The sequence below is a fragment of the Nelumbo lutea genome, chromosome 4, assembly GCF_056320005.1.
Source record: "Nelumbo lutea isolate HS-2025 chromosome 4, American lotus-T2T, whole genome shotgun sequence".
Lineage (NCBI taxonomy): Eukaryota > Viridiplantae > Streptophyta > Magnoliopsida > Proteales > Nelumbonaceae > Nelumbo > Nelumbo lutea.
Window position 1 is genome coordinate 60,761,777 of NC_142687.1, and position 7,310 is coordinate 60,769,086.

Below are 7,310 nucleotides of genomic sequence, written 5' to 3' on the forward strand. Positions count from 1 at the left end.
AGGATTGCTAATTGCCATAAGCTTGCTATGTATCACATCTCCACCACTTAGTGTTAATTCCAAGGATCTGAAGGTGAGAATGAGGTTGGGGTTCTAGGGTGAGTGCATTTTATGCTCCATCTCACATTAGTCACAAATTTATTTTCTCTATTTTTTTTCACAAGAATCATAGGGTCTCGCCACCTGATCCATAAATTCATTGATCATGGTCTCAATCTGCCTAACATAGCAAGTTCTAGAATAATCAAACCATGTTTGAAAGATATTTATGCATCTTGCCTATTGATCGATTAAAATCATGAGGTACCATATGCAGCCAAGAACGATTCATTTAGTCATGCTTGCATCCTATCCTATCTATTCAGCCTAGGCACATGATTCCTGATAAGTTGAAATCATTCAAGGATAAGCTTCCAGGGAATAGAGTTTCCAAAAGCAAGGTTAAGAAGAGATGATCGAAGCATGCTAGGGTTTTTCGTCAAAGGAGATCCGCATTTTCAAATCTCAAATGGATGAGACTATGGCCCATGGGAAGTGGCCACCAGAAGCATGGATAGCATACTGCTTCGAGAGCAAGGGGTCAAATGACATCATGGTTTGAAAGAGGGGCAGCTAGGGTCATCTTGCAACATTCATCTTATATGTTGCATCTCGATTCTTGTTTCCTGGTAACCCAGACTATGGTCTTCGGATGGTGTTGGCTCCCCTTTCCATTCATGTAGTTGATGGATATCAATTACCATTGGCCTCGATGTTCTTAGGCTACCAATTCGACCAGATGGATAGCATAGTTCATTAAATAATGGATCCAAGTTGCAAGCGGCATTGCTCGTATACATTTTCTTTATGAGTGGTTTTAGCTTAGTGTCACTCCTTACTGGTTGTCTCCTTTGATTTTCACCATTGCAACACTGGATGGAGATCAAACTAAAGAACAAACTCTTGATGTTTGTCACGGTAAATGGTGATTTGGTGCCAAGAGGCTTAAGTAGTTTGGGGTTGCCAAGATCGAGCTAAAGTTGTCTTCCTTGATGGCTTTGTATTGCGGTCATATGTTCAGCCCATCCATCATTCCATGTTGTTTTCTATTGGTGTCAATGTCCTTGAGGACGGTGGCCAACAGTGTTCCATTGATGCCAATCATCCTCTCACTCGCATCGCATGTCTCATTATCTGGCCTGGGGTTATCACCTGTCTTGATTGTGCCGGAGAGGCGCAAGTGACATCCTATCGTCCTGACTGGCTTTTCTTGAAATTGGTTATGACAATATGGGATCGCAATTTTTGTGTTTAGCAGGTGAGGATGTCTTCTGGAATCGTCAAAACAACATGGCATTTCTTGGTGTCTCTTGTTTCCCTCTAGTTGGTTTCAAGAGGGTTGAAGTCTGCAAGTCTGTGCGCTAGAGTTATCTATGCTCTTCTTGGCAAGCTGCAACTATTCATGGTTGTTGATCCCCACCCTCGTCATGTGATGTCCCCACCACTGAGTCATGTAACCGAACAAGGGGATGGTGAAGCCCTTTCCCAACCTGGTGTCCCTTCTGTGGTTCGGGTTGCTATTGAGGAGTCGGGGATGTTGGGCATTGACTACAAGGGTAAGAGCCCTGTTGAAGAAGGTGGGAGTAGCTGTCCTACTCTCTAGAAGAGGCGCAGAATGACAAGGGTGCCCCAGTCTTTCTTGCCAATATTATTTGGGCTAGTTGGTGAATCAGAGTCTCTCTCCAACATCCCAATGCCCTAGGAAGAGGAGTAGCCAGTTGGATATAGTCCACAAGAGTGTTCTGAGGGAGTTGTACAAGATCTTCTAGTTCCCTCTCCTTAGGTTGGGGAGAGAGCAGATACGGAGTTGGTGCAACCAGCTGTCCCAGTTCCTCCTGTTGTTGTGGTCACCCTTACTGTCGTTGGTGGGCGAGTGAAGAAAATGGGTCCTCGTCCTTAGAAGAAGGAGTTAGGGATTTTTGGATTGGTAAGGGGGTATGCATCATTCAATTATTGATTTTCTCCTTTAGTATGTTCTGTTTATTTGTTTTGATTGTACCTTGTTTTTTTTTTTGACGCATGGAGTTTGTAGTGTAAACTTGGCTAATATCTCCATGGCGTCTATGATTAGGCATTTTGTGGCAGACCTGAAAGCTCTTCAACTCCCTGCTGAGGGGGAGAAGTCACCTGAACGACATTTCGTTAACCCGAAGGATGCGGGTATCAGGACATGTGTTGACAGAGAGGGTGTTATTGGCGATTCTGTGCCTGGCAAGCCTGGGCGAGAGCAAAATCCCTCCATGATTGTGTAAGAGCATCCCCCAGGAGTCCGGTGGGCGAGACCGAGGGCAATCAGCAACAATAGCCACCAGTTACAATGTCAGAGCAGCCCTTTGTAAGTCTAGTAGATGAAAGTGGTTGTAACCGGAGGCCTTCTATTGTGATGCCAAAGAAGTTCTCTCGGGGAGAGTGTGGGCAAGGGGTTTCTGCGGTGCTTACGGAGTAGCTCCCAAGAATGTGATGGCCAAGTCCCAATGCGAATAGGAGGTTGCAATTGTTGATCATGGGACACTTGATGCCTATGAGGGGGTCTCGACTAAGCAATTCTAGTCCTCTGAGGTTTCGATTCAGCAACATGTATGCCTAGAAAGACAGTTTGAACCTGATCTAGTGGACACTAAAATGTCACAATAGTCTGATCCTAAGTCATTTGCTGAAGAACTTACATTGGTGCGACAAGAATTGAAGGACTATTGTGAGAAGCATGAGCTTGTGCCCATTGGTTTCTCCATCGCTGATCCAGTCGTCATTCAGGGCATTCATAAGCACAAGAAGTTCGTTGTTTCATGCTCTATGGTGATAGTTATGGCTCTAATTATTCAGAAGGGATGGCTGTCGACTGGAGACATCCCACCGGTGGTCACGGGAGTGTCTTTGAACACAATAGTGGCATTGATGCATTATGGATTAGGCAGTGGATGAGCTCTCGTGGTCACTTTTAGCCCACTAGATGAAGACATGTGCATCATTCGCCTCCTTAGGCTTCAAAATGGATCAGATAGAGGATAAAGTGGTCCTTTTTGTGCATGTTTTCTGGAAGGCTGGCTACAAGGAGTCAAACCCTCTGACCGTGCAAGATTCTAAGGAACTCCACCAACGCTAAAAGGTTATCCAATCGTTTCTTTCTAAGTCCAAGGAGAAGATGACTGCCCTGCTCAATGAGGCAGCTCACCATCAGAAGATCATATGGAAGTTCAAGGAGGAAGATATAGAAATTTCAGAGATCCAGGCATAGTGCCAGAGCATGGAGAAGATAACTTAGAAGAGAGATGAGTGGTACAAGGAGTAGAATTTTTTGTACTTGTATTTTGTAAAGGAATATGTTGCTTACTGAAAAAAGGAAAAAAAAGTGATGATGTGCATATTTTGTGCATGTTGTTTATTATCTCTTTTGCCTTTGATTTTGCGATGATTGTAGACCTCTTGGGTTCATGATGTTTCGCCTTTGTACGAAGTATTGGGATGAACGCAATGCTAGTAGGCCCATTGGTCTGAACGTAATGCCAGTAGGCTTCATCAGACCAAGTGTGTTCTTAGTACCCTGGGCTCCTATTGGTTTACTTGTGCTATTATTTTGGTCATTTATGAAATCGTGAAAACAGTAACATTAACTTCATAGTGATTGGATAGATGTAGAGCTTAGCAGTTTTATATGTATATCTGGAAGGTGTCATCTTTGTGATCAACAAAATGTGCACTGTTTGATGCAAAAGTGATTTTGTGCTATGGGTAGGCATCTGTGAAAGGAGGGAGAGATCCATCGTATGGACGCCAAGAATGCAGCGGAATAGGGTGGGTAAATTTCAAAAAATTTCTCTCCTCACTTCCAACTGGGAATCATATTCCCTGATTTTAGAATACAATATTCAATGATCTAATTGAACCAAAACTGAACCAGATCTGAACCAAAGAAAAAGGGAAGGGTTATACCTGATACGGAGAATCGATATCTCCCAACGTCGGTGTTCACACCCAAAGAGTACTCCCAAGATCTACTCCCACTAAAGATGGCATAGTGATGCTGGAGTAGAACTAGCAGTGATCGTCCCATGAACCAAATTCTTCACAAGAATTTGATGGAAGTGAAGAGCACCATATACAATCATCCTTTTAGCAAAGACCGATATCAAGAACACCTTCTTGATCTTTCCCTCTCAGAGAGATCGAACTGGGCAGTGAATGGTGGCGGTGGCTGGAGGAGAACTCTGAGATCCTATCTCAAATCGCAAAAGGATATTTCTGCTCTAAACCCTTGGTTTGAATTCTGGTAATGCAAGACTAGGGTTTCTCCTCTTTCTTAGTGATTAAGAAAACCTCCTAATCCCATTAGGAGTTATCCCAATCCAAATCTATATTTGGATAGAGAATTATCTTAATCCTATTTGTAGATTAGGTTAGCTCACTCTTGATCTTATTAGGAGGTTACCAGATTCAAATCTTTATTTGAATGGGGTAATTAAATCAGCTAGTTCGAAATGGGCTTTAGGCCCAATAAGTATTAAGTGCTCAACAGGCTTCCAAACTGCTGCCCAGTTGGGCTTCTTTGTATCGCGTGGGACCCAAGCACTAATCTACACATCAGCCAGATTCGGCCCAGCCTTTGTTACAAGGCCTAGCCGAATTCATTGGTGAGCCCAGTGAACACCTTGAGCCCATCACATGGACTCTATGGGCCCAACACTTACACTAAGTGGTCCTTGGGCCAAGCCATCTTATAAAAACCTAGGGACTGTGGGCAGATGCAAGATTAGCCCATCAGGTGTAACCCTAAATGGCCTTACACTCAACCTCTCAGCCCATAATGATCAAACATTGTCCGACAAAAGAGGACCTCTCTCTCGGCTACAATGTACAGTGTTGCACTCTCTGCTCGCATGGATCCCGGGAATTAAAACCATTTGCAAACATTTTGAAACCATACATATCTATATAACTTATATATAAGTTATGCAAAACAAAATTCCAATGATTGAAATCAACTACCGGCAGTTTGGTTTCCATCAGAGAGAGTGCATCCCCGATCATTACCTTTGTCCGACAAAGGGGCTGATCCTGTCACTATGATCACCCACTCAGATGAATTCTCAGACTGTCCCAACATACCCAAGTTTTGACTCCCGCTAAGGATCTCACTGGTTGGCATATCAAAGATAGCCCAATTTGATACCTAGTGCAGTATCATAATCGAGTCTAGGGGTCAGGTGTAACTTTCCAGTTTTGCCCATCAATCTCCAAGGTCTAGAGCAATACCGGAAATCTGGTCTGGTTCAATGAGTCAAGTAATCCTACACTGCATGTGCTTCCAGTCTCACCCTGGCAGCTGAGACAGGCCACCCCAACACTTGGCAGCACACCAGTGTCAGCCTTGGTAGGAAAAATCTCCCTAGACTTATCCAACGACTGTGAACATTCTAAACTAACACGAGTCTCATTAAGTGTCTAGTTTAAGGGTCTTACATAGAAACATACCACACAACATGAATCAAACATGCACTTCATTCATTTACACTAAATGTCAAAAGTACATCAAAACTGATTGGAGCTAAGGGCATACAAAACAATCTAACAATCTTTACCCAGAGTATAACCATTTGCTTTAAGATGAAAATTGTTGCATGTGAATGGCAGATTGCAGCTTTGTTACTGCTAGGGTTTATGTCACTCGGTTGTGATGGTACGTGTATGCTGCTCATCTTAATTACAAACTTTGTTAGTTGTAGTTAGGCCATTGCCATCTCATTTTGGGCATGCTATGTCATGGTTTATGGAATGTTTCATCGCATATATGGTCCTTTTTGGGATCGCCAAGGGCTTACTTTGCCAAGGTCCATTGGTGCATTTTGGATTGTCAAAGCTTTCCTAGTCTTGCCAGGTTATGTCATCGTGCTTGAGTATGCTAAGTGCTGAGATTCATTATCATGCTTGTTGTTGCTATGCATTTTTGTTGCCATTGTCTGTCATCGACTCTAGGGTTTCCAAGGTCTTCCTGGGTTTTCCAAGTAATGTTACCACATTTGGTAAAACTAAGTGTCAGGACTTATCATTGTACTTGGTGTTGCCAAGGCTTTCTTGGGTCAGTCAGGGTGGACCCTAGAACTTTAGAAGGCTTAGTACTTTGGTTTGTCATTGCACTTGGTGTTACAAGGGCCTTCCTAGTGTTGCTAGGGGACATGTTTGTTAGATAGTGTATGCCCTTAGCTCCAATCAGAATGATGTACCATATAACATTTAATGTAAATGAATAAAGTACATATTTGTTTCATGTTATTATTGTGTGTTTCTGTGTAATACCCTTAAACTGGACACTTATGAGACTCATTTTAGTTTAGAATCTACACAGCCGTTGGATAGATCTGGGGAGATTTATCCTGCCAAGGCTGACACTGATGTTTTGCCAAGTTGGTTGGGGTGGCTTGTCTCAGCTGTCAGGGTGAGACATGAGGTACATGTAGTGTGGGTTTTTTTTTTTTTTGAAACCTTGAATTGGACCAGAATTCCAATACCGCCCTGGACCTTGGAGATAGATGGGCAAAACTGGAATGTTGCACCTGACCCCTAGACTCGATTATGATACTTCACTAGGTGTCAGATTGGGCTATCTTTGATATGCCAATCAGTGAGATCCTTAGAGGGGGTCAAAACCTGGGTATGTTGGGACAGTCCGAGAATTCATCTAAGTGGGTGATCATAGTGATAGGATCAGCCCCTTTGTCGGACAAAGTGAATGATCGGGGGTGCACTCTCTCTGATGGAAACCAAAACTGCCGTCAGTCGATTTCAACAGTTGAAATTTGTTTTTGTAAAATACATTTACATAGAGATATGCATATACATATATATATGATGGTTTAGTGGCTTGATCTAGGGACCATTTAGTGTAAATGTTGGGATCATTAAGAGCCCATGGTGATGGACTCAGGGGTTCACTGGCCTTGTAACAGAGGCTGGGCTAAACCCATGTGGCTGATGTGTAGATCAATGTTTTGGTCCCACGCCACACAAGGATAGCCAATTGGGCAGCAGATAGAAGGGTAAGTGAGCAAATGGATTTAATGGTCCTAAAGCCCAAATCGAACTAGCTTAATGTGATTAATTAAAAGAGGGTGATTTTGGGATTCAGATCAGTAGATAGGATAAAGGATTGTCCCTATCCACTCAGAGAGTTTAGATCCAAATAAAGATTTGGGTCAAGAAACTCCTAATTAGATTAGGAGGGCTGATCTTTATCTGCTGATAAGATAAGGGATTATCCTTATCTCTTAAAGAGAGTC

At 42.9% G+C, this 7,310-nt stretch overlaps 1 long non-coding RNA gene across 1 annotated transcript; it reads left to right on the forward strand.

Annotated features, from left to right (window-relative positions):
- Positions 1 to 1,670: 1,670 nt before the first annotated feature.
- On the forward strand, positions 1,671 to 3,420 carry LOC148860824 (uncharacterized). Its single transcript, XR_016094880.1, has 2 exons — positions 1,671 to 1,966; positions 2,111 to 3,420. It is a non-coding gene; the product is annotated as an uncharacterized LOC148860824 (long non-coding RNA).
- The last annotated feature ends 3,890 nt before the right edge of the window (positions 3,421 to 7,310 follow it).